Source organism: Palaemon carinicauda, chromosome 18 (assembly GCF_036898095.1).
Source record: "Palaemon carinicauda isolate YSFRI2023 chromosome 18, ASM3689809v2, whole genome shotgun sequence".
Lineage (NCBI taxonomy): Eukaryota > Metazoa > Arthropoda > Malacostraca > Decapoda > Palaemonidae > Palaemon > Palaemon carinicauda.
The window spans coordinates 43,133,994-43,161,493 of NC_090742.1; the positions used below are offsets into that span (position 1 = coordinate 43,133,994).

A 27,500-nucleotide genomic window follows, 5' to 3' on the forward strand; every position below is an offset into this window, starting at 1 on the left:
CAAATGTCAAGAGTAATGCCAAGGATAAGTTATAAAAATAAACTCATTTTTTCTAACATATTTTTTTCTTATTAGAATCGTTGGCTAAACACTCAACTCCGAACCCTTGCTTATTATTATTATTATTATTATTATTATTATTATTATTATTATTATTATTATTATTATTATTACTTGCTAAGCTGCAACCCTAGTTGGATAAGCAGGATGCTATAAGCTCAGGAGCCCCAACAGGGAAAATAGCCCAGTGAGGAAAAGAAACAAGGAAGAATAAAACATTTTAAGAACAGTGTCAACAATAAAATAAATATTTCCTATATGAACTATAAAATACTTAAAAAACAAAAGGAAGAGAAATAATATAGAATAAGTGTGCCCGAGTGTACCCTCAAGCAACAGAACTCTAACCCAAGACAGTGGAAGACAGCTGCCATTGGTCTACTGAGAATTTATAATTATTACTAATCGGTAGAATGTACCATTCTTAAATTTCTTGTGTTGCCGAAGTTAATCTATTTCTGTTTCTTGTTTCTCTTCCAAGGCATATTGTTTCAATATCGTAAGAAATATATTTCTTCTCAACACTTTATCCTTGCAAGTAAAGCGGTAAATATTTTTTTTTTCTATAAAAATCGTTCCTAATACGACCCAAATCGAAAGAACTTAGGAAACCTCTGATCTATTCTTATTCTCTTCCAGTTTTCAGTCTATAGTTAGAAACGGTATGATATTGTTCTTCCAGTCGGTGGAAAAACCCTAGACACGGAAATGAAACTGGCCCATTACAAAAAACAAATATTTTTTTCTAGGATCTTTTTTTCCACCCGAAATCGGTTTCCTTTCCAATAGAAAATCTTGAATTCTATTTACAACCTGGCTTCATTTGACATTTGAAAACGCTCTACGGAATTCATAAAAAGCCAATAAAAAATAATTTGAACCTGTAAAGCCTTCCAGAATCCTGGATTATAGCTTTAAGCTCGGTTGACAAGAGGAGGATTTTGGGATTCCTGCAAAGTACGGGGCTGGGAAGCGAAATGATTCCAAAGGATATATAATTGAATTTTTAACCGGACATTATTAAGGAATCACTGGAAATGAACTAAACTTCTGAATCTAATTTCAACTACTTACCTTTCCTAATTTCATTGCATTTGCTGAAATTTAAGTTTTTTAGATCTCGTATTCTTGAGTTAGCAAATCACTTTCAATTATGATATAACCATATTGAAATTAATCTATAATTACTAAACATTTTCATTCGATTTTCTTAGACTGCAATACAGAGTAATAAGTCTCTTTTTATGGTTTATAGATTTTATATTTTTAACTATTCTTAAAATATTTCCTTTTGATTGTTCATTACTTCTCTTGTAATTTATTTATTTCCTTGTTCATTTCCTCACAAGGATATTTTCCCCCTGTTGGTGCCCTTGGGATTATAGCATCCTGCTTGTCCAACTTGGGTTATAGCTTAGGTAATAATAATAATAATAATAATAATAATAATAATAATAATAATAATAATAATAATAATAATAATAATGCTTGAAGTGTTGCAGCATATTCAAAACTTTTCTATGCTATAATAGAAGTTACATTGCTGCAAAACTTTTCGCTCAATCTCTATACTTCAAAATAAAAACTTTCTTCTGGTCCACTCTTCATGTTATGCTGTAAAAAGTATCATTTCTCAATTTAGTACCTACACTAACAGGTTAGCCTCTATACATAATGCAGTTACAACGCAAACAGAGGTCTCTATAAATATCGCATACTACTTGAGTACATGATTCAGCTTTACCAACTTAATTCGTATTGAAATTAATTTCCGTAGTAATGCTATACACAAATGCTGCAAAAAAAAAAATATATTCTACAAGCCTTCATCCATTATCTCTGCGTTAACTAAAATGCAGTAATTTCCAGCATTCATATCAACAGCGATCTGCAATGTAAATTTCTGTTGCACGATGTCATTACTTCCTCGTGAATATTAACGATATCATCATGAGGAAAAGGTTATAAAAGGCATATTCCTGAAATCTTATGTTGAATGAAATCATAAAAATTAGAATAACGCCGGCTCTCTAAACTTACCGAGGAAAAATAGATGTATTTTAAATCTTCTTTTCATTGTTTGGTTCCATCCCGTCTAGCATCAATTGGGGCTATCAAAACGTGATATATTATGTTAAGTATTTAATAACGTATTAAACGAACGTTTTACATATTTATTTTATGAGTGCTTTGCGATTACACAAATGAAGATGAAAGATTCTCTAAGGTCCTACAGAAATGAACAAACATCAGTAGAATAGAAGAGAAAAATCCCTTGAAGAATTTGGATTTTGAAAATCCTACCAGAAAGAAATCTCTCTCCTAAAAAATCAATAAAGTTATATAAGTGAAAGGAGGAAGATTTCTTTTACACGCAAGATTAATTACTCTTAACCATTTCCTTTGAAATTCCATTCAACGTCTATGCCTGGTGATCGCCAGACTGGGGTTCAAGTCCCACTTAAACAGTTAGTTCGTGTTTGGGGAATCCCTTATGAGCTAAAGGTGTGGGGTTTCGGGAAACCTGGCCTTCCATGGTCCTAGCTTGGGTAGAGAGAGGACTTGGGCGCTGACCATAAATGGTCAGTCTCTAGGGCACTGTCCTGGTTGCTACGGCAATGTCACTATCCCTTGCCTCTGCCATTCATGAGCGGCCTTTAAACTTTTAAACCAGCAGGATATAAGTAGAGAGTCGACTGGGAATTTACCATTACAAACGATAACTAGATGAGTTTTTAACACCGACTAATTACTTGATTATTACACTAGAGTCTAGAGTATTTTACTTTACTGCTATTACCTGAGGCCGGGGTTCTTCAAGAATTTCCCGAAGAGATTACTAAACGAATAACTGGATGGGAAATGACGGAATAAAACCTGATTCAATAATAGCCTGAAACTACTTTAATGTTCTGTGTAACAAAGCTTGAAAACAAATTATTAATGTTGTCGCCCCAAATGTAAGCCCATGTACAAAAAGCCATTGCAAAATCTAAATTGAAAGGACACTAGATCAACCATTACATAATTCCGCATAAAGGAAACTAAGAGTATGTTTTTTTAAACTATCCCAAAGGAATCTCCTATTAAGTATAATGTAAAATCTGGATTCCCTTTCGCCTCGAGAAACGCTTCACAGAACGCTTATAAAACTAAAAAGAGAATCTGAAGCCATAAAGTCTTCGACACCATTGGTCCCGAAGTCGTTTCGAGTTGAATAATCAGTTAGAAAACGGAGACGGTCCTGAGGGCGTCATGATGGACGTCAAGGACCGTTGAGGGACCTTCCTTCGAGGAATTGGTCCTTGGGAAGAGTTGGGGACATAAACACGCATTCAATAAGGACTTTTATGATACTCGTGAATGCGACCCGTCAAAAAAAATGGCACCTCAATATTTAGATAGATATCTAACATACGCCGACGGTTCCCCTCTCACCAGGGTAAGAATTCTCGATCTACCTCCTAACCGAGAGACAGGGATGAGATCGATAAGTTATACGTATGGCAATGCCACTGAGCGTGACCAATATATATATATATATATATATATATATTATATATATATATATATAATATATATATATATGCTGAGACTTGCTCTTTATTATATATGGGAGGTTCAAATTATTTTGTCGATTCACCTTCCATTGGCCTTACATAATTTCGACAACCTCAAAGAGGGGTATTGGAAGAAAACTTCGCCTGTGTAATTGCACAGTCTAAATAAACAGATACACGTACGCACAAATATTTGAATTCACTAGAATCCCTCTTAACTGGTTACCTATAATTTATCAGATACTTTGATTTCATGAGTGCTTATTTCTTTTGAGGGGGTCAAATTATTTTTATTCGAGTATTGCCCCTTTTCATTATTGCCTCAATGTCACGATTTGAATTCGAGCGCAATTTGTATTCGTTCAGTCCAATACTTTTCAAATTCAATTTTTAATTTTTAGATTGTAAGGGAAAAAATAATTTGGTCGAAAACTAGATTAATTTTTCCTTGAGAGTAGGCTGAACATTCGTAAATACTATGCAAATTGTCTCTGAAATTCTAATCATTTGGACTTCAATCTCCCATAATTACAACCTAAAAATTTCCCTAACAAAAACTTGCTCACATGAAATATCTGTTAATATGACTAATGATCTGGAAACCTAAAACATAATAACCTTCCCAGACCAAAATATAACGTGAAGTTAAACAACCAAATTACCAGAAGTCACTCAACGAAAAACTACTTTTGTTGCAGCAGATGTTGAGCCTCAGATTCGTAGTCAATATTGCAAGTATTGCAAAACAGCTTCAAACTGGCAGCAAATCTATCGTTCGTTAATTTCTCCAATCACAGGAATTAATGGCCACATGGAACTACCAATAAGGGAATTTAATTGTTTTTTTTTATTTCCTTCATGCAAATGACTTGCTCTCTCTCTCTCTCTCTCTCTCTCTCTCTCTCTCATCTCTCCTCTCTCTCTCTCTCTCTCTCTCATCTACAAACACGAGGACTAAGGGGAAAGCTAATAGAGGTATCCGAAACTCTTAAAAGAATACCAAATGTAGACTAAAACTATCTATTCACGCTCAGCACAAATCAGTCCAGAGGTACCAAATAAAAACTTTATTTGAAAAGATACAACACCGCTCAAAGAGGTAATTTCTTTACATACAAACTAGAAAATACATGGAACAGACTTCCACCGGATGTAGTAAACAGTAACACGGTTAAAAAGTTCAAGAATAAGTTACACAAAACTATAAAAAAACTCTCTAAACATTTTAAACTATATTGCGCTACCCCATGAGCAAATAGTCTTCGCGGAAGGACTAAAAGTTTTTGAGATTCAAAATCACTGTAACTCCTTGTTGCACACACTCTCTCTCTCTCTCTCTCTCTCTCTCTCTCTCTCTCTCTCTCTCTCTCCTCTCTCTCTCTCTCTCTCATGGCAGGGAATACATGCATCATTATACTATAAAAAATAGATAATATAATAACGAAAGCCCTCAGATCATTAATATCAAATCATCGGAAATTTGGAGAGAGAGAGAGAGAGAGAGAGAGAGAGAGAGAGAGAGGAGAGGAGAGAGAGAGAGAGAGAGAGAGATGTTGGTAAATGGTGATAAGCAATTTCCCTTGCTAACCACATGCTCACTAACCATCTCGTTATTTCAACTCAGAATCAAAAGTTGTTACTACTTCTATTTCTATCTGACTTTCCCACATCCAATCCTCGAAGTGTTGAAGTGTTGGATGTACTTTTCTACGGTTCAAAACCAACTTACACACATCCCACGTCATAAAACCATAAGGAAAGGAATTAAGTACCAAAACATTCATTCAGAAATAAATTATATAATGTGTGCGCACAAATGGATAATAATTAAACAGGATTCTCCATCGAAAAATTTCAGTTTCAAGTCGACACAAACAATGGCTTCGTCAAATAACACAAATAAGCGGAAAAAATACTTTGTGTACAGCGAACGAATCAGAGACAAGAGAGACATGATGCGGTTTTAATCTTATGTGAACAAAGCAGGAGGGATACGCTCATGGCTGGACACAAAGCTTTTTCAGCGATCACTTTTTCGAAAATGAAACTTGGTTTTCGGAGAGATCCTTCATGAATATTTGATACAAATCCTTCAATAGTTTAATCATGAATGATAAAACTAATTCTTAGTCGTTTCCTTTTCCCTAAGAACAACCTACGGTTTATATGATAAGCACTTGGATGTTTATGAAATTCTATTAGGTCTTTCTTTAGTTTAGGCAGAGAAGCGACTCGAATTTTCTATTTGATAATGATTGTTGCTTATGTAGGTGGAACGAATATGCGAGTCCAGAAAACGAAAATGAATCTCAAGCTAACCTGTCATGAACAAGAATGCCATATATGGAATTACTAATTAATGCTAACTAACGTTAACAAAAAAGTATTATGTTTCCTGGTTCAATGGCATTGCAGTTAAAGGAGGAAAAAAGAAAAACACATGTACAGTTACATCCAAGAGTTCCTGGCACACCTAACTCCAAAGAAATACACCGTTACACAATTATTGCGCGGCGAGTTCCTGCTCCCCACCTCTGCCATCTTTACCTACACTATCTGTTTGGTTACTCGCCGTGCACTAAGTGTGTGACTGGTTGCACTCCCTCAGAACGAGATGTGCCAAGAATTCTTGTGTCCAACTGTACGTCTACAGCCACCTCAATTATCTCAAACAAGTCAAACCGTCCCTATCTAAGATGACATTCCCTAAACCCGACCTGAATTGAAAGAAGGTTCAAAACAAGGTCTTCATAAATCCCTATGCAAAGGAACAGTCCAAAGAGAGATTGGAGAATATCACACAAATTTATACGAGTTTGTCAAGAGAGATACAATTGTTAAGGATGGATTGTTACAGACGTGATGCACTTTGAGCTAAAGATATAAAGCCAAGAGGGATGGGAAAGGAAAGAAGTGGAAAGGTCAGATTCGAGGTCTGTTTAGGGATGGCTGGAACGACCATATAAAGCAACGCCTACGACCTGGTCTTGAGATCTGAAGGAAATTGAGTCACTCGAACGACCACTGTATGTTCCTAGGCCTAGATCTTAGTGCTTACTTTCAAAAGACAAAAAACAGACTCTTTCTTGGATTTATACAATATACAAGGGATTATCAAACACCACAACAAAATTATTCATAAGTAAAAAAAGAAATTATATCGATCAACATATGTTAGTATAAACTAAAAAAAAAAAAAAAAAAAAAAAAAAAAAAAAAAAAAAACACTAAAAGAAATACTTGAAAATTAAGTGAAGCAATTGTTTTCAACTACACAAAAAACATTGATAGAAGATATTGGGTTTACAAATAACACATATTCAATGGGAGTTATTTTTAGAAATTGGATCTCAGGCTTCCGAGATCATGGTTCAAAATACAAGTAATTCAAACCGTATGGTCGGCTACCAATGTTTTAATAAGAGATCTTGAGAAAGATTCTCAAGAAATTATGTTATCGAATATAATTGGCGTATTACTGTGTCACCAGGTTGTTATAAACTTAGACTACATAATCGTATATATTTAAAGTAAACTGTTCAAAACTACAAGAAGAAACAAATAACAGGGTATTAAGATGATGGGAAAAACCCAAGGAAAAAAACATAATATGATTAAAATACAAAAATGCATAGGATCAGAACCATCCATTTCTCTTTAGCTAATATTCAGAAAGAAACACTGTTTTTTAAATACAATTCCCATTGTCTTATTTCTTCATAACGTTACTTTTCAAACATATTACTGTCCAATTTTCCTATGAGGGCAAAGCGAAACACCACAATTCTTTCAATTCTATTTTTCTTATTTCATTTACTATACATATACTAATTCTGTTACAACTAATTACGATTCATAGGTAACCTAAATGAGTAAACTCTTTCCAAAGAACAATATATCTTCTAGTGTTTCGACATTAATCTTCGTTACAACGATTTTCTGATATTTCTTTGTCATCAATTGCAAGGATTTCACGATTAGTTGCAATCTATTTCCTTGACTTCAGAGGTTTCATTTATATACATCATTGAATTATAAATGTCTTTAAATTATATAGATTTTCCCATATAAATCGATTGGATATAAATCCCAGCATTAATGGAAATTAAATTAAATTTTGATTTAGTAATTAATCAGATTTTCGAAAGACCCTTTCTTCCCTTATGCAAATCACAAAGCGATAACAAGTAATGCATCGAATCCATATTCTGCTTTGTGAAGAGAATTGAAATACATTAGAACTTTTTAAGACTGAGGAACTAATGCTACGACTGAAATTGCGTCCAAAATATATAAACAGACAAGTGCAGAGAGAGAGAGAGAGAGAGAGAGAGAGAGAGAGAGAGAGAGAGAGAGAGAGAGAGACCATTCACTTCCTCAATACTATATATTATAAATAAGAATTCTTGTTAGACAATTCTGACAGTAGCAAATTTATGATTGCTGATGATAACTACTTAAGAGATATTCACTGATTTTCAAGATTTTCAGAATAATCATAATAACAAGATATGATTAACTAGAAGGGCACTCAGTAGAGTGCAGACCACTACTGCGGCAGCTTATTTCTTGACCTTTTGCTCGACATTCACCTTGACCTTTGACCTTAACATGTATTAATTGGTGTAGATTTTTATACACAAATATGAACCAACTCAGAATTCTCTGTGAAAACGATATCCAAACCTATGGGTAATTACGTGAATAGGACATTTTGCTTGACCGTGACCTTCCAGAATTTAATCATTTCCAGCTTTTTACATTTCAGGTAATCACTGCAAGTTTCTTACGATTAAAATTGAGGCAAGGAAGCTTTTCACAAACAAACAAACACACACACAAACAGGGGCGAAAACATAACCTCCTTCCAACTTCGTTGGCGGAGGTGATGTTGTTAAAACAAAAAATGCTTATGATAACTGAAGAGAGGAAGACTTAATTACTATCAGTCTGCATTACGAAAGCCATTTCCATAAAATTGGGCAACATAATATACCATGATAAGTCACCTTCATGCAAAATATAGATTTATCATCAAAACTGAAAAGATTCTACTTCACACACACACACACACACACCACACAAATAAAGAAGAAGAAGAAGAAGAAGAAGAAGAAGAAGAAGAAGAAGAAGAAGAAGAAGAAGAAGAAGAAGAAGAAGACCGCTACGGAATTTTCAACGTCGGGAAAAAGAAAAATCTGCTTAAATCTACTTTTCTCAGGATCAGAAGGATATTGAACTAGCTATAGTAATGTAATATATATATATATATATATATATATATATATATATATATATATATATATATATATATATATATATATATATATATATATATATATATATATATGCATGTATGGACACAACATAAAATGCAGTGTGCCATAATAAATGTTATGTAACCAACATATAAAAAATGTTGAGTAATATAATATAATCAGTATCTTCAAAGTAGGATCCCTTGAACATTGCAACCATTTTAGACGAGGAACTCAAACTGGTGAAAAAAAGCATATATATATATATATATATATATATATATATATATATATATATATATATATATATATATATGTGTGTGTGTGTGTATGTATAAATATATATATATATATATATATATATATATATATATATATATATATATATATATACATATATATATATACTGCATATATATATATATATATATATATATATATATATATATATACATATATATATATATATATATATATATATATATATATATATATAATATATATATATATATATACATATATTTATATATATATATATATATATATATATATATATATATATATATATATATATATATATATATATATGCACATTTATACACATACATACATATAATTTTCTGTGTATTTCACTTCTGATCAACAGAGACCAATTAGGTTTTAAAAGACTTTTCGGTGCTTCAGTCTTCAAAAATATCAAATGACCGAACATCAGGTATAATCTCGTTGAGTCTTCATCCCCGATCAACATTCCCCCAAAATCTCAATTCCTCATCACAATGACTTCATTCAGAGTGAAACTGAACCCGGTGAATTAGACCAAAAAAGAACAAATTCCATTATTGTTACAATACACAAAGCTTTTTATGTAGTTTTCTATTACAATGGAAACATTCTGGTATATTCATTAGCTTACCATGAAAAATAAGTAACTTCTTTCTAGTTATTTGCATTTCTTAAATGATAAAAGAGGAAAATGGTCATGAAGTAAGGTGAAATATTTGCCTTTTAATTTCCCTTGTTTCTCTCTTTCTTTCTTCGTCTCTTTTCTCCCTGTCTTTCGTTAATTATAAAAACTAGAACTTGAGTATGTAATCATACCCGGAGTATGATCCTGAACGAACATACTATCCTTATGTAATTCAATCGAGCTGTCCTTAGAGTAAAGCCCCAATTACACTTATCCGGTTTCTTACAGCACCGTCGGTCGCGATGCTTGCATATGTTCAAACCAGGGGCGTGTGATAGAAAATTGGCCTTATGAAAGCTCACCCACGGCCGGCCGGATGAACTTTCGCCAGTACTAAAGTTGGCCGTACGGCCGTCGTATGTCAGGACTGAGGACATAGCATGTAATTGCTCACCATATGGTATGACATCAGTCTGAGTGGCTAATGGACGCTCATGTTGACGATTTGCTTCTTTCATGCAAGTGTCCTTTTTTTCTATTAAGGGTGATACCTGACTTAAGAGTTCCAAATATGTGTCGCGATCCATTCGCAGGTAGTTAAACCAGTCATCTTTTTCTAGAGGTAGTTAACATGAGAGTATTTTTGTCGTTTATGCAGCCATTGTTTGAACCAAATCTTCCTTTTCCTTGTTTTCACCTTCAAGTAGCACGCTAGAGCAATAGGAACGAGAATGTCGTCGGGATAAGACATGTCACTCCTCCACCACAAACAGTGCCACACTGACCCACTTGCCTTCGGCAGTTCAAATACGTGTAATAGCTCTAGCCGTAAGCCACAATTTTCCTACGGCGCAGTAGGCCAGGTTGGCCGTAGGAAACCGGATACATGCAATAGGGGCTTAAGAAAGTATTAGGTCGTAAAGCCAATCTTCAGGGCATACAAAAGTGTCTTTTTTACTGACAGCACAAAAAAAAACCATAATCCTTTATGAAAATTTGAGCAAATCTAACTTTCCTTCTTTTATTCTGATAAAGCAGACATTTCTTGTTTGCTCTTTTGAATATCTTACTTGGATAACCCCGCAGTAATCAAACTAGATAAGGTCCTTCATGGACTTTTAATTCATTTAAATGAAAACATTAACTTTACTAATGCAAAAGATATATAATAATCGAAGACAGAAATATATTAACCGAACTTAATTGGAGAAAAATTCATCGCATTTATTAGCTTGGCCCAGCAAGTAATTCTCTGGATTCCATTTGAATTTCTCTTACAAAAGCCAGAGAGAGAGAGAGAGAGAGAGAGAGAGAGAGAGAGAGAGAGAGAGAGAGAGAGAGAGAGAGAGAGAGAGAGAGAGGAGAGAGAGAGAGAGAGAGAAAATGGAAGGGGTAGCATCAGTAATAAATTCAACCAAGGTTTTCACGTCAAGATAAGATGCAAAGGTATTCCGTTTGAGTAAGACATGAGGATTTCCAATGAATGGGACATTGTGATTTCGACCGAATGTTGAAATAGTTTTCAGAACATTTTATTTGGGAGCGAAGACCAATTCCGGTAAGAGCTATTCTGTACAGACTAATAAAAAGATTTCCTTAGTAAAGAGTATATTGGATAATTATTATGAAACTTGGTACAAATTATGAAGATTTTCTAAATAAAATAGACTAGAGGGGCACTAAGTAAAGCTCAAACCTCCGCCGTGGCAGCTTATTTCTCGACCATTTGCTGGACATTTACCTTATCATGTATTAATTTTTGTAGATTTTCATACACTCAAATATCAACTAAGTTTGAAGTCTCTGCGGCAGTGATGTCCAAACTTATGGTTGATTACGTGAAATGGACATTTCTTTTCAAGAAAGAGATTTATTCATAATGAATAATATAACTCTTTGAAATCAGCAAAGAAAAAATGTTTATTTGAAGAAAAGTGTCTCAGCAATTTACACTATTTTCTCCAAGAAAAAATAAAGCATTTGAGAAAATAAAATACACATCAGTATATGAAAACATAACAAAGGAAATACAAGATGTCTAATGTTAGAGCACCTTGGACAAAATGAGTTTCATGTGACACAGAAACTAAACAGAAAATACATTCAACGTTCTACATTTGAAAAATGAAAAACCCAATTATGAATTTGAATCTGCATAAACAAAAACAAAAGAACTTCTATTGTATTGCAATACAATACTTATTCACTTAGTGTGAATACACTAATCTGCAAGAACTGCTCCGATCCTTAACCAGAGGCTGGCTAAAAATTGCAGTATTCTTTACACCCATTTGTACATATCAGCAAAAAACAGCATTTCTATTTGGATAAATTATCCCTGGGAGCAATACACGGATTGCAATGTCCAATCAAAAACTGATTGTAGAAACAATACACGATCAAAAGGAGTTACAAATGAATAGGAATTTCACCATAAATGGCTATAAAACAGCAAGAAAATGCATATATCTATGTATGACACTACACTAGTATTTTTATAATTTATTCTCAGGTGTCACAAACTTCAAGAATTTCCCTCCATAAGTCAGTTTTAAAAAGATATAATAAATTTGAAAAGTACACAACAATATTCTGAAAAAAGTTCATAGTAACGCAAAAAAAGATAGATGAGAACTATATCATCCTTCGGCAAAGAAACAAATTAAACTAGTTATTGGAATAGCTTTCATGAATTATATATATATATATATATATATATATATATATATATATATATATATATATATATATATATATATATATATATATATATTTATAAACACACGCACGCGCACACACACACACACACACACACACACACACACATATATATATATATATATATATATATATATATATATATATATATATATATATATATGTATATATATACATACATATATATATATATATATATATATATATATATATATATATATATATATATATATATATATATATATATATATATATAATTCTTTTAAGGAAACGGACAATGCCAAAAAGGCTTTAAGTAATCCTTGTCATATTTAAGAATCTAATATTCAACAGTGCAGTTTAAAGGCCTTTATTTAAAATAAGGATTAAATCGCACACAAATTAAATGTTCAAATGTCATGAAATAAACAACAGTAAACTGTATTGGATTTACAGTTTAAAAACGTCACTTCACGGGATATATTATGGAGTGAAAATGTTATAACAAAGGCATCGTAGTAAGCCTTGGGTTATAATCCGAGAGAGAGAGAGAGAGAGAGAGAGAGAGAGAGAGAGAGAGAGAGAGAGAGAGAGAACACTGGTTACAAGCTATTTTGGTTCCCTTTAATTCAAAGAAGAAGAGTAGATAATTAATGAAGTTGGTAGTGAAGTCTTGGGACAAGCAATTACAAACAGAAAACCGTGGATATAAAATGACAATTGAGATACTATAACCAGGAGACAAAGACTTACCCACATTCAATCCTCGAATATTCTGAAAAGTGTCGTGCGTACTTTCTAAAGTTAAGAATCAACTTACAGAGATCCTGTGTTATAAAACCACAAGGAAGCGAACAAAGAATAAAAAAAAGTTTCATTCCCAAATAAATCATACAATATGTGCGCACAAATGGACAATAATTAAAGAGGATTCTCCACTGAAAGACTTCAGTTTCAAGTCGACACAACAATGGTTTCGTCAAACAACACAAAAAATCAGAGAAAATACTTTGTGTACAGTGAACGAATCAGAAAACAAAAGAGACATGATTTGGTTTTAATCTTATGTAAACAAAGCAGGAGGGATACGCTCATGGCTGGAAACAAAGCTCTTTCACCGATCACGTTTTCGAAAATGAAACTTTGCTTTCAGAGAGATCCTCCTTGAATATTTGATACATATCATTCAATAGTTATGATTGATAAAATTTGTACTTAGTCGTTTCCTTTTCTTCAAGAATAAGTTGTTTAATAAATACTTAAGATATTAATTATATACATTCATAATATATAATACGAATAAAAGAAATACGATGAATAAGTAAGAGTATACTGTGAAAGTCATTTGGAATGATAGGTTTAAATAAACATATACAAAGACGTCAACATGTCTGTATATCTATCTGTCTGTTCACCTATCTACATATTTATCTATTTGCCTATCTATCTTATAATGCAACCTACGGTATATCAGCTAGATACTGGGATGTTTGTGAACTAGGAAAACAAGAAACAAATGAGGAAAGTAATCATGAAAAATAAAGGAAAATTCATAAACTAATTCGCAAAACTTTCGAAAACTTACTCAGCAGTTTTCATTGAGTGTATAATGATAATAATGACTGAAACAATAACAACAACAACAACAACAACAACAACAACAACAATAATAATAATAAAATTAAAAATAATAAAACTGGAGAACTATAACAAAAACAAAAACAATCTTTGCAGCAGTGCTTATATAATAATAATAATAATAATAATAATAATAATAATAATACTAATAATAATAATAATAATAATAATAATAATAATAATAATAATAATAAAAGATTTCCTCTCAAGATAGTATTTTACGTCCAGATGTCACTCATCGAAGACTTAATGAGAGAAAACCCGAAGGTCTTGACCTAGGCATAACTGACTTATGTGAAGGAAGAATATGGAAAACGGAAGAGACGAGAAACGTCCAAAGGTCGGCGGTAGAGGGAAAAAAACTGAGTTATACCATACTTGCGCAATCTAGCGGTTGCTTGTACGAACTAACACACAGACAGAATAACAATCAGAGAGTTGCAGTTGAATTCTGCAAGAGTTTAACGACATCTTTCTTGATTTGATATCATCAAGAGGGACTGATCTCTGCTTTGATCCTTGATCTCTGCCAAAGCTTATTACTAAGTCTTTCCTCGTGCAACAGATTTTTGCTATTGGTGTAATAATAATAATAATAATAATAATAATAATAATAATAATAATAATAATAATAATAATAATAATAATAATAATAATAATAATAAATCAAACAATGCCGACAAAGACAATAACATACATCACCGAGATGTGATTACCAACATCCCCCATCTCTGCTTGCTCCCATCTGTCCCCAATTACGATTAAACTGATTTTATTCACTTTTTCTTTACATTTGTTTTCTTCTCTCTACGCTTTATAAAACTCAGCAGTCATAATTCCATTTCTGTACTTAAATATCAACTTATCTTATGACCATAAATCTGTGTATATCTTGTAAAAGAACCTTCTATTGAAAGAAAAAAAAATAAATTATTACGTCTGGCTTTGTATTTTCTGGTTTCAATAGATAATTAGATTTGGGTACGAGCCATTTTTACCTTATGCAAATCACACGGCAACACAAGACAAGCCGCCGGGACTTCATAACACCCAGTCGTATAAGACTTTTGTTCCGAAAGGGAAAATACCTATTCGTTTTTTTTTTGTCTAAGGTATTACACAAAAGCCTGTAACAACAGAGAGAGAGAGAGAGAGAGAGAGAGAGAGAGAGAGAGAGAGAGAGAGAGAGATGTTGATCATATGTCATTGATGCAAACGTGATAATAAACTATATTTTAAATTCAAAGAAGTTTAAAAACGAGAGAGAGAGAGAGAGAGAGAGAGAGAGAGAGAGAGAGAGAGAGAGAGAGAGAGAGAGAGAGAGAGAGAGAGAGAGAGAGAGAAATTCCCTTTTCTCACAAAAAAGGATGTTACTGTTATGAAAAAAAGTCAAATCCTGGATAAAGGGTAATAAGAAATTCAATGCATCATAAAAGAGTACTGAGACACATTGCATACTGCTTATTCAAAATGGTTATACTTCGTCCTACATTGATTACATTGCTTAAAAAACATAGACGGAATAAATGATAGACAAAACTTTCAGAAAATATCATCATTTATTCGTTTGAAATGAAATAGGTGTTTCGTATTACACCTACAACCTACAAAAACATACTTTATTTTTTCTTTAAATATTCAAAAGTTTTGCTATGTCATCTCTGTTCTCATTACTTTCACGTTTACGGAATTACTGCTGATTTGCCTCAATTTCATTCAGTGACAAATAGAAGTCTGGCGAGTCTTAGGAGAGACACTTGATGTGAAGTGCAGAGTCTCCTGCAGAAGTAAAAGCAAATTCTCATGGTAAATTTGGCATGAGTTTACATGGTGATTTTTGTGTAATATTTTCATTATTTAATACTTTAACGTGATAAAATACTGATCCATAACTTTTTATCTTTAAGTATTTCTCGGGTGAATTTGTTCATATTTAAAAAATTATATCAAGAGCTAATTCAGTCTTCCAATAAGATAAAGGAAGAAACGAGTTTTGACATAACTTGATAGAAGTTCACCAACAAGAGACGGAAGTTCACCAACAAAAGACGGAAGCCGCCGTCCTTTCACTTTCTCTCCTGACAATGATCCCTTTGTAGTCATCTTTCCCAGAATCAGGCAACTTGAAATGCTTTCATGGGTCATCTTCCAATGGGACGCGGGTATGATGAGCTAATTAATTTCGTTGTTAACAGGTCAAAGGAGAACTGCTTGATGGAGAGAGAGAGAGAGAGAGAGAGAGAGAGAGAGAGAGAGAGAGAGAGAGAGAGAGAGAGAGAGAGAGAGAGAGAGAGAGAGAGAGAGATATGGAACCTCTGTACCAATTTTGCAGAATACAAGAAGACTACATAATTCAAAGGCGTCATAATGAGACAAGCAACACTTCTTGGCTTTACAAAGGAGAGCTGCACTAATGTGCAACTTGGAGAATTCCATAACTGATGGTTTTTTCAAAGAAGGGAAACAGTTTAAAATTCCTAATCGTTCAAACACATTCGTAGAGAAAAAGGTAAAGTCAGTCAAAACTTCTTCCTGTCAATGAAATGCTTAAAAGGAAGAGTGACTAAGGGATCTTAGTTCTAGGACACCTAAAGATATGTCCTTTTCTATTGAAATAGTTAAACAGTGTTTTCCAATCCTAAGATAATCAAAGATATTCGTCGTGAAAAGAGGTGAAGTTAATAAAGAGGTCAATCATGTTGTTAATTAAATCTTATGAGGTCTTTCTTTAGTTTATTCAAGAGAAGCTGATCTGATTTATCCACTTGGGTAACAGTTTACTTAAATTATAATAGTTGCTTCTGCAGGTGAAAAAATATGAGATTCCGCAAAAAGAAAATAAATCTCACGCCGACCTATCATGAACGACAGTGCAATATAAGGAAATACTAATTAATGCAAACTGGCTTTAACAAAAGAGTATATGTTTCCTGGTTCAATGGCTTTACGGCCAAAAGAGGAAGAAAGAAAAACACAAGTACAGTTAGATACAAGAATTCCTGCAACACCTAGCTCCAAAGAAATGCACCTTGTCACACCATTACTGTGTGGCGAGTTCGTGTCTGTAGCCCAGTTCACCACCTCTGCCATCTCTCCCTACACTTTGTGTTTGGTTACTCGCAGCGCAGTAAGGGTGTGACTGGGTGCACTTCCTCAGAGCGAAATTTCCCAGGAATTCCTGTGTCCAACTGTATGTCTACAACCACATCAATTAACTCAGACAAGTCAAAACCTCCCTATCTCTAAACTACATTCCCCTGACCCTACCCGAAATGAAAGTGTTCACAACAATGTCTTCATAAATCCCTACGCAAAGGACCAGTCCAAAGAGAGATTGTAGAACATCACACTAAATTCATACGCGTTTGTCAAGAGAGATACAATCTCTTTCGGGGACTTTATGCAAAAAAGAAAAAACTCCTAGAGGACCATCGGTCAGTTGGCAGAGATGGATTGTTACAGACATGACGCACTTTGAGCTCAAGATATAAAGGCCCGGAGGTCCGAAGCGAAACACGAAGAGGGACGGAAAAGGAAAGAAGGGGAATGGTCGGATTGGAGGCCTGTTTAGGAATGGCTGGAACGACCATATAAAGCAACGCCTACGACCCAGTCATGATATTTAAAGGAAATTAAGTCACTCGAACGACCACTGAATATATCTAGGTCAAGATATTCGTGCTTACTTTCGAATGACAAAACACAAGACTCCTTATTGGGTTTATATCATATACAAGGGATTATCAAATATCATTACAATATTATTCACAAATAAAAACCCAATTATATCGATGAACCGAAGTTACCATAAACTGTAAAAACACTAAAAGAAATACTGGAGAGTTAAGGAAAGCAATCGTTTTCAATTATACAAATAGCAATGATAGAAGATATTAGGTTTACATATAACAAATATTCAATGGAAATTATTTCTAGAAAATGAATCTTCGCCTTTCGAAATCAAGCTATTCAAACCGTATGGTCAGCTACCAAAGTTTTGATATGAGATGTTTTGGAAAGTTCTCAAGAAATTATGTCATCGAATATAATCAGCTTATTATTGTGTCATAAGGTTGTTATATACTTAAAGACTACATAGTCGTATATGCAGTAAACCTATCAAAACTACAAGAGGAAACAAATGGTAGGGTTTTAAAATGATGGGGAAAGACCATAGGAAAAAAACAGAATGTGACTAGAATACAAAAATGAATACGATCAAAACTATCCATTTCTCTTTCGTTAATATTCAGAAAGAAACACTTTTTTAATATATTTCCCTTTGTCTTCCTCCCTCATACTTTACTTTTAAGACATATTACTGTCCAGTTATCCTATGACGGCAAAGCGAAACACCACAATACTTTCAATTCTATCTTTGTTATTGCATTTACTAAACTTATACTAAGTCTTTTACAACTAATTACGATTCATAGGTAACCTAAATGAATAAACTCTTTCACAAGGACAAATATATCTTCTAGAGAGTTTAAATATTAATCTTCGCTATAACGATTTTCTGATATTTCTTTGTCATCAATTGCAAGGATTTCACGACTGGTTGCAATCTATTTTCTTGACTTCAGAGATTTCATTAATATACATCATGGAATTATAAATATCTTCAAATGACAGATTTTCTCATATAAATGAATTGGATATAATGCCAGCATTAATTTGAATTAAATGCAAGAATACGAAGCTTCAATTTTGATTTAGTAATTAATCAGATTTTCGAGAGACCCTTTCTTCCCTTATGCAAATCACAAAGCGATAACAAGTAATGCATCGAATCCATATTCTGCTTTGTGAGGAGAATTGAAATACATTAGAAGTTTTTAAGACTGAGGAACTGATGCTAAGACTGGTATTGCGCCTAAAATATATAAAGACAAGTGCACAGAGAGAGAGAGAGAGAGAGAGAGAGAGAGAGAGAGAGAGAGAGAGAGAGAGAGAGAGAGAGAGAGAGAGAGAGAGAGAGCATTCTCTTCATCAATACTATATATTATAAATGAGATTGTTATTAGACAATGCTGACAGTAGCAAATTTATGATTGTTGGTGATAACTACATAGAGATAATCACCGATTTTCAATATTTTCAGAATAATCATAATAACAAAGCAAAATTAATAAATGTTATTAATAACTGAGGAGAAGAAGACCTAATTGAGATCTGTCGACAACACGAAAAGCATTTCTATGAAATTGCGCAAACAAAAATATCCCATGACAAGTCACCTTCGTGCAAAATATAAATTGATCATCAAAATTAAAAGGATCCCGCTTCACAAAAAATAAAAAAAGACCGCGAGGAAATTTTACACTTGGGGGAAAAATAACAACAAATTCTGTTTAACTCTGCTTATCTCTAGACTAAAAGGATATTGAATAAGCTATAGTAATGTATATATATATATATATATATATATATATATATATATATATATATATATATATATATGTTATATATATAAATATATATATATATATATATATATATATATATATATATATATATATATATATATATATATATATATATATATAACGGATTTTGAGCGAAGTGAAAAATCTATTTTTGGGTGAGATGGCCATGTCGTCCTGATGGAAGTTCCTATAGGGTAGCTTCCTAGGGTATATTACAACTACGGCGATATTCCCAGAGAATTTACCTTAAGGTACCAGAATTCTAACTCCTGGAGCGAATATCCCTCCTGAAAGGGATATCGCGACATATCAGAGGACGTATTCTTGACACGCCACATGGCAATCTGCACCCTGACAGAGATTTCGTCTCGTAGGGGCAATTGGCAAGAAACGAATTCGGGAAAGAAAAAGGGGGAGCCGCTCCCAAGGCTCCTTATCTCCCGTATCGTAAGCATGCCTGGCGCCATTCCTGGCGCCATCTGTATTCCTTGTAGCGTACACGAGGTGCTACAGATACTGTATGTAGGGAGGGGTCCTACAGCCCTTTCTTAGAAAGGCAAGGGCGGGTCCATCAGGACGACATGGCCATCTCACCCAAAAATAGATTTTTCGCTTCGCTCAAAATCCCTTTTTTGGGCTCAAGCCATGTCGTCCTGATGGAAGTATACCAGAGCATTACTGTATCTGTGGATTCTCAGAACGTGCCGTACTCCCCGGAGGTAATTTTTCCCGGTCGACTAGACCTAGAGACCTAAGATGTTACCGTTATACATCTTTTCAACTAACTATAAACCATGTTAGAGCTTCCTGCCCCCTACAGGGAAGAGTCCTACTAGACTCTGGAAAAGTCTCGAAGAGTACATATACCTATGTATGAATACCAGGCAAGCTAATATAGTGGTCTCGCCCTATATTAAGTAAAGCATAGTTTGTAAAGAACCACTGCGTCAATATGAAATATCGACCAGTTCTCCGCACAATACTTGTATTGGACAAAGGTTTATATCCGCATAGGAGGAAACTAGTAAAACCGCCATCGTCCCCTTATGGGACGGGGTCCTCCCGTTAAGGGAAAGCATAAACCAATGCAACATAGCTTGCATAAAGGAACAATTCTATTAGAATTATCCCAGATAAGGTACATAGAATGAATGCTCAATTATACCAATAAATTGACACAGGTGAAGGAGACGCAAGGGTCTCAAGAACAAGTTCATTGACAGACAATAAACAGACAGGTTAACCACAATTTATATATATATATATATATATATATATATATATATATATATATATATATATATATATATATATATATATATATATATATATATATATATATATATATATATATATATATATATATATATAAGAAGAGGATAACCCAAAACTTTAAGCATAAGTATGATAGTAAACAGAACTTGTTTATCTGAAGGAAAAAACATTAAATGCCACTTTTAAGATACCGAGGTATCAAAGTCATAAAAGTCTGTATTACAAATCAATGACATTAGCGTTAGAAACGCTCGGCACACATGTCTGCACTTAAGCTAGGTTCACCTTTGGAAATGGAACAGTCTACATGGGCAACTCAGTGCCCTCACTTAGTTTGTAGTACAGTATGTAACTACACACTCACCCTGGAATTAATCGTCCCAATTAAAACCACTGTTCCTCGCAGAGTTAAACAGTAGAGTTAACGACGCGACCCACTGCTACCACAGATCTCTTTAGTTCCTCTACTTGCTTCGTATAGTGGTGAAAGAACACTCTGGAAGACTTCCAGCCAGTGTATGAACGGAGATGTTCAAAATCCATACAATTAAAGAAATTTAAGGATGAGGCAACTTTCCTCGGATCGTGACCTGCGGGTGTACTGTCAGGATCCGCTCTGCGAATAAAATATGTGATTTTCGCTCTGAGTTGATTCAGAGATAAATTTGAGCCTGATGTTTCTCCCCTGAATAGTTGACCACCCTTGAAGTCTGAAGTTCTATGAAGATAGACCTTTAGGCATTCTACTGGACATAGAGATGCATCTTCTTTCAGAGGGCAGATTCTCCAGGGACCCCACCTGTTGGTGGGTAACTCATTCTTGGCGAGAAACGTAGGATCCGGAAACAGGTTCAGTTCTCCCCCATCCAGGAACTGAACACGACCTGCCTCTCTCGAGAGGGCTACAATCTCACTAACCCTGGCCCCGGACGCGAGTGCAAATAGGAAAATAACTTTTTGTGTCAAATCCTTTAACGCACACTCTTCATTGCTCAACAGAGAAGCGAAATAAAGAACTTTGTCTAAAGACCATGAAATGGCCTTTGGAGGTGCTGAAGGTCTGAGCCTAGCGCAGGCTTTCGGAACTTTATTAAAGAACTCGTTACCTAGGTCGACCTGGAAGGCATATAGAATGGGTCTTGTCAAAGCAGACTTACACGCTGAAATCGTGTTAGCTGCCAATCCTTGACCATGGAGGTGGATGAAGAAAGATAAGTAGAAGTCTGTCGAGATCTCCTGCGGATTCTTCGCCTTGACAAAGGCCACCCATTTTCTCCAAGATGACTCATATTGCACTTATATTCCTCTAGGAAGTCTATGCTGGCTTTCGAAATCCCGAAAAGCTTTCTCACCGCTAGGGAGAGAAAATCATGAGCTGCAGGGTCCGGGTTTTCTGTAATGAAGCGCAGACAGTCGACTTCTGGACCCGCTGGGTCAGAATTGGATCTGGTAGCGGTACAAACTTTAGCTGTAGTTCCAATGCCAGGGGGAACCACACGCTGTTCGGCCACTTGTGGGCTACTATTGCCGCTACCCCCTTGAAGGATCTCAGTATGTTGAGGACCCTCAACAGAAGGTTGTGATGAAGGAACAGATAAATCCTGGGCCCTCTGTTCCAGTTGAGGGACATCACGTCCACTGCTTCCGCTAAGGGGTCCTCGTACGGGGACACGTACAGGGGCAACTTCTTGTTGTCTTTCGTCGCAAAGAGGTCTTTCTGCAGTTCAGGGACTTGATTCAGAATGAAGGAGAATGATCCTGCGTCTAAGGACCATTCCAACTCTATCGGTGTGAACCTGGATAGAGCGTCCGCTGTCACATTGCGGACTCCTTGAAGGTGAACTGCCGACAGGTACCACTTCTTCTTTTCCGCCAATCGGAAGATGGCCAACATCACCAGGTTGAGAGGTGGTGACCTCGATCCTTGTTGATTCAAGCATCTCACAACTACCTCGCTGTCCATCACCAACCTTATGTGGATCGAGTGACGCGGGGAAACTTTCTTTAAGGTAAGGAGCACTGCCATAGCTTCTAGAAAGTTAATGTGAAAGGTCTTGAATAGCTTGGACCAGGTCCCCTGGACTTTTTTCCGATGAGAGTGACCTCCCCATCCCTCCTTCGAGGCGTCTGAGTGAATCGTCACCGACGGGGGAGGTGGCTGAAGAAGAACCGACTTCTTTAGAAGTCTGGCTTGGGACCAAGGCCTGAGAAGAGTACGTAGCCGAAGCGGAACTGGTCTTCTCAGATCTCTTCGCACGTTTGATGCATAACTTCTCCAAACTCCGGTTGCATCCTTTAGCTGTGCTCTTAGCACTGGGTCTGTCACCGAAGCAAACTGGAGAGAGCTCAGTACCCTCTCCTGTTCGCGTCTTGATATCCTTTCGGAATCTAGAAGTCTCTTGACAGAACCCGCTATCTCCTTCCTTTTCTTCGCCGGGATGGAGAAACGGTGTGACAAAAGGTCCCAGTGGATTCCCAGCCACTGGAACTTTTGAGATGGAGAAAGTCGAGACTTTTTTCTGTTGATCTTGAAACCTAGGTACTCTAGGAACTAGATCACTTGACTGGAAGCTTGCAAGCATTCTGTCTCAGATGCTGCCCACACCAACCAGTCGTCCAGGTAGGCTACTACCTGAATTCCTTTTAGGTGTAATTGTTTGAGAGCTACGCTTGCAAGCTTCGTAAAAATCCTTGGGGCTATGTTTAGCCCGAATGGCATGGCTCTGAAGGCGTATAGTCTTCGTTGTAGCCTGCACCCTAGGTAGGGGGAGAGTCGACGGTTGATTGGAATGTGCCAATAGGCGTCTGACAAGTCTATAGAGACGGAATATGCCCTCTTGGGCAGTAAGGTCCTTATGTGTTGCAGTGTTAGCATCTTGAATTTGCAATACACTATGAACTTGTTGAGTGGCGACAAGTCCAGAATGACTCTGAGCTTTTCCAAGTCTTTCTTGGGAACACAAAACAGCCTCCCTTGGAATTTGATGGACTTCACCTTTCGGTTCACATTTTTCTCCAACAGTTCTTGAACGTACTCCTCCAGAACGGGGGTGGAGTGTTGGAAAACCCGAAGGCCCGGGGGTGGAGTGCTGTACTAGCTCCAGCCCAGTCCATTCTTGAGTAGGCTGTGGGCCCAGGGATCGAAGGTCCACCGATCCCGAAATTTCAGAAGTCTCCCTCCTACCGGTATCATCCCACTTGGACTGCCGTCCCGAGGTCTTGCCTCCCTGACCACGACCACCCCTGAATCCCCTTCCCCTTGAGGGGCGCCCAGACGAGCCTCTGGCTGCCCCTCTAGGCTTTGCTCGAAAGGAAGTAGACTGCCCTTCGAACGATGGGGTGAATGCCGTGGACTGTGTCGACACGGCCTGGGGTACCCACTGAAAAGTGGTCGGGGTTTGTGCCACAATCTGGGGCACTGGAGGCAATGGCAATTGCAGTTGCTGTTGCTGTCTAAAAGGCTTGGCTGGCCGAGACGGTAGCCTAGTCCTCATAGTCTTCCTCTTTGGTTGAGGACCCTCATCCGGGGAAGACTTTCTTTTGATAGCCAGGCCCCACTTCTGGAGAAGGTTTCTATTCTCCAAGGCAGCCTTATCAACTACTTCTTTGACCAAATCGGTAGGGAAAAGGTCTTTGCCTCAAATGTTGGAGGAGATTAGTTTCCTTGGCTCGTGCCTCACCGTAGCCGAGGTGAACACGAACTCCCTACAAGCTCTCCTCGCCTTGACGAAGCCATAAAGGTCCTTCGTCATTGTGGCCAGATGAGTCTTGGCCACCACCATGAACATTTCATGGACCTTGGGGTCACTTGCCATCGTCTCAAGAGTAGTCTGAAGAGACATTGAGGCAGCCAGTCTTTCTTTTGTCTCGAACTCTCTCTGCAAGAGAAAGTCAGACAGCTTAGGGAGGTCCTCGCCGAACTGACGTCCGGCGATATCAGCCTCCAACTTCCCAACTGAGAACGTAAGATGGATGTCCTTCCAGTCTTTGTGGTCCATAGGTAGGACCAGCAACAAGGGTTTACACTCCTCCAGGGAGGGGCAAGGCTTGTCGGCCTCGACTGCTTTTCGTACAGCCGCAAACCCTTTCTGTAAAAAGGGGAAGGCTCTAGCAGGAGAGGACACAAAGGAAGGGAGCCTCTTGCTCAATGCAGCTACTTTTGAGTTAGAGAAGCCCCTCTCTTTCAACGAGGATGAAAGCAGAGCTTAAGCCTTAGTATGGTCCATCACTATGACCTCCTTCGGCTCTGGCTCCTCCTTTGAAGCTGGTTCCTTCCTCAGCCGGACACATGGTTTAGCATCTGAGCACAAGGGAAGGTCTTTCACATTGAGCCTTTTCTGGGGCCCATGTGATTCTGCAAGGCTCTGCATCCGCAGTTCCATTGCAGCCGCCTTCTCCTGATTCTCCTTCTGCATTTGTTGGATCATTCCAACAATAGAAGAGAGGGCCTGTCCCAGCTCTACTGGGAGACCGGCCGATGTTGCGGGAATAGGCTCCGGAATCTGAACCGGAGTAGCCGACACCTCGTTGACCTCTTCCTCTACGACGTCCGGGGCTTGAACTTCATCCTGGCCTTCTGCCAGGTCTTCTTCCAAACGCTCGTCCACGTCAGACATCCTGTCATCTAACTGGATGTCTTGCATCGCGACCGCGACTTCAGCATCCACCTGGATCTGACTTTGGGGGATCTCCTCTTGAGGCTGGGGAATCACAGCATCAGCTGATGCCTTAGGGAAAAGATACGCCCTCATCTTCTCACTTGGAAGATAAGGGCCAGAGGTGTTCTTTTGGAAGCCCCTTACCCAGGTACGAAGCTTCTCCCTTGCTATATCCCTTGATTCCGCCGTCCTAGGGGAATCAAAGGCCTCAGTAATCAGGTTAGTGCACACAGTACATACCTGAGGGTCCCAATACTGGAGATCATCCTTGGAGACAGCGCATGCTGCGTGTCTCCTACAAAACTCATGTCCACAGAGATTCTTGCTGCGGACGTTGCAGAAAACATTTCCGCACTTCGGAAGGTCCTCCTGTAAAGAGAAGATATTTCCATGAGTATCAAGTGAACTATGTATCACTGGATATGCATAGTATAGCATAACAATTCAGAAAGGAAAGACACACACTTGTGTTTCCCTCACAACCCATTGTTGCAGCCTTCCAGATAATAAAATCAAATGGTTAATTTCTTCTAGAGTAACCAATGCAAAGTTTCCAGAGGAAACAGGTGGAGCTCACACCTAAGCAATGATTTTAAAATCCTGGATAATAGACAGGAAAGAACTCATTTTCCTATCTGTAGGGCAACAGCAAAGGACTTGTGCAAGAAAACACAAAAGTGTTAGAACACACAGTGCTGTACCAAAACCCATACTATAGTTTTCTTCTTACAGTATATGTTATACTGAAGAATACTGGTACAGTATAGGAGGTTACGTGCCGGCCGGCACTTGACTAGCTTTAAAGTATACTACTTAACAGCTATAAGGCGGCAGAACGCTGGTTCAAATGCATGTGCCGGCCGGCAGTAAGTGCCGGCCGGCAACAGCCAATGCCGGCCGGCAATGACTGCCAGCCGGCAACTACACAAGGTAGTACCCAGCTGCCGGCCACATTCTTGGTAACCGGCAGACAAGGGCTGACATTAGCCGGCCGACAAAGGTACAGGACCGATGCCAGCCGGCAGCAAAAGAACCAGAGGACTACACCCACCCGGCTGCCGGCCTCATAGGCCGGCAGCCGGGTCGGGTACAGCACTAGAAGAAAAATAGGATGGATGCCGGGATAAGAGTGTACACTACCTCCAAGCCCGGCAATCCGAAAGAGTGCATATAAGGAAGGGGAGAATCTAATTCAAGCTTCCTGACCAATGCCGTCTGGCTCTACAGGCAGGCATGGATGAGGGACCAAGGGAGGTCCGGGCAGCACTCAAAATATAAGACCCTTGCCGGCCGGCAGCTCTGCCGGCCTGCAAGGGGCTGAGTCAATTCCACATCCTAACCTATTCTAGGTCCAGATGTAGAACGACGTACAGTACTGTAATGGCTAGGCCATTACGGAGATAGAGGGGGAAGGGACAAAAGAGGGTCCTACCAACCTTGCTTTAGTGACGGATCCCCCGCAGCCAAGAAACTTATCTCAGCCTAAGGGAGATCCAAGGGGGGAGGCCAGCAATACTTGCCAGCTCCCAGAGCACCAAAGCAAGGAAGGTGTTGCTACTCCCAGGGAAAGAAACTTATCCTCCCCCGAGAACAGCAACAAGGACTAGTCTGGTAGATCACAAAAGAAGGAATCATATCCACAGAAACCTTCGGTAGTGACCTAAGGAGGCTAAGCCACCTTTGTCTGTGTCAGGCCAGCGAGGGAGACTCTACCCCAAGCCAGACAAACACAGACTCAGACTAAAAAACTCTGTTGTTCTGTCCCTCTTTGAACCAGACTTACTGGAACAGGAAGGTACAGTAACACCCCAGTATAGTTTTATCGAAAATTAATTCGGAAAAAAACTACTTAGGGATAAGCCCAAGGCTTAAACAGAGGGAAAGGGATTGCATACCTTCTCCAAAGAAAAGAAAGCAACCGGGGAGTATGAGAAAGTATACTAAGGCTCCATAAGCAACTTAGCCTAGGCACCAAGAGAATCGATTACCTAAATCACCGAAACTCACTCGTATAC

At 37.2% G+C, this 27,500-nt stretch overlaps 1 protein-coding gene across 2 annotated transcripts in view; it reads left to right on the forward strand.

Moving 5' to 3' along the window:
- Positions 1-27,500, forward strand: part of LOC137657807 (uncharacterized) — a 324,948-nt gene that overhangs the window by 46,198 nt on the left and 251,250 nt on the right. The window lies entirely within an intron of this gene.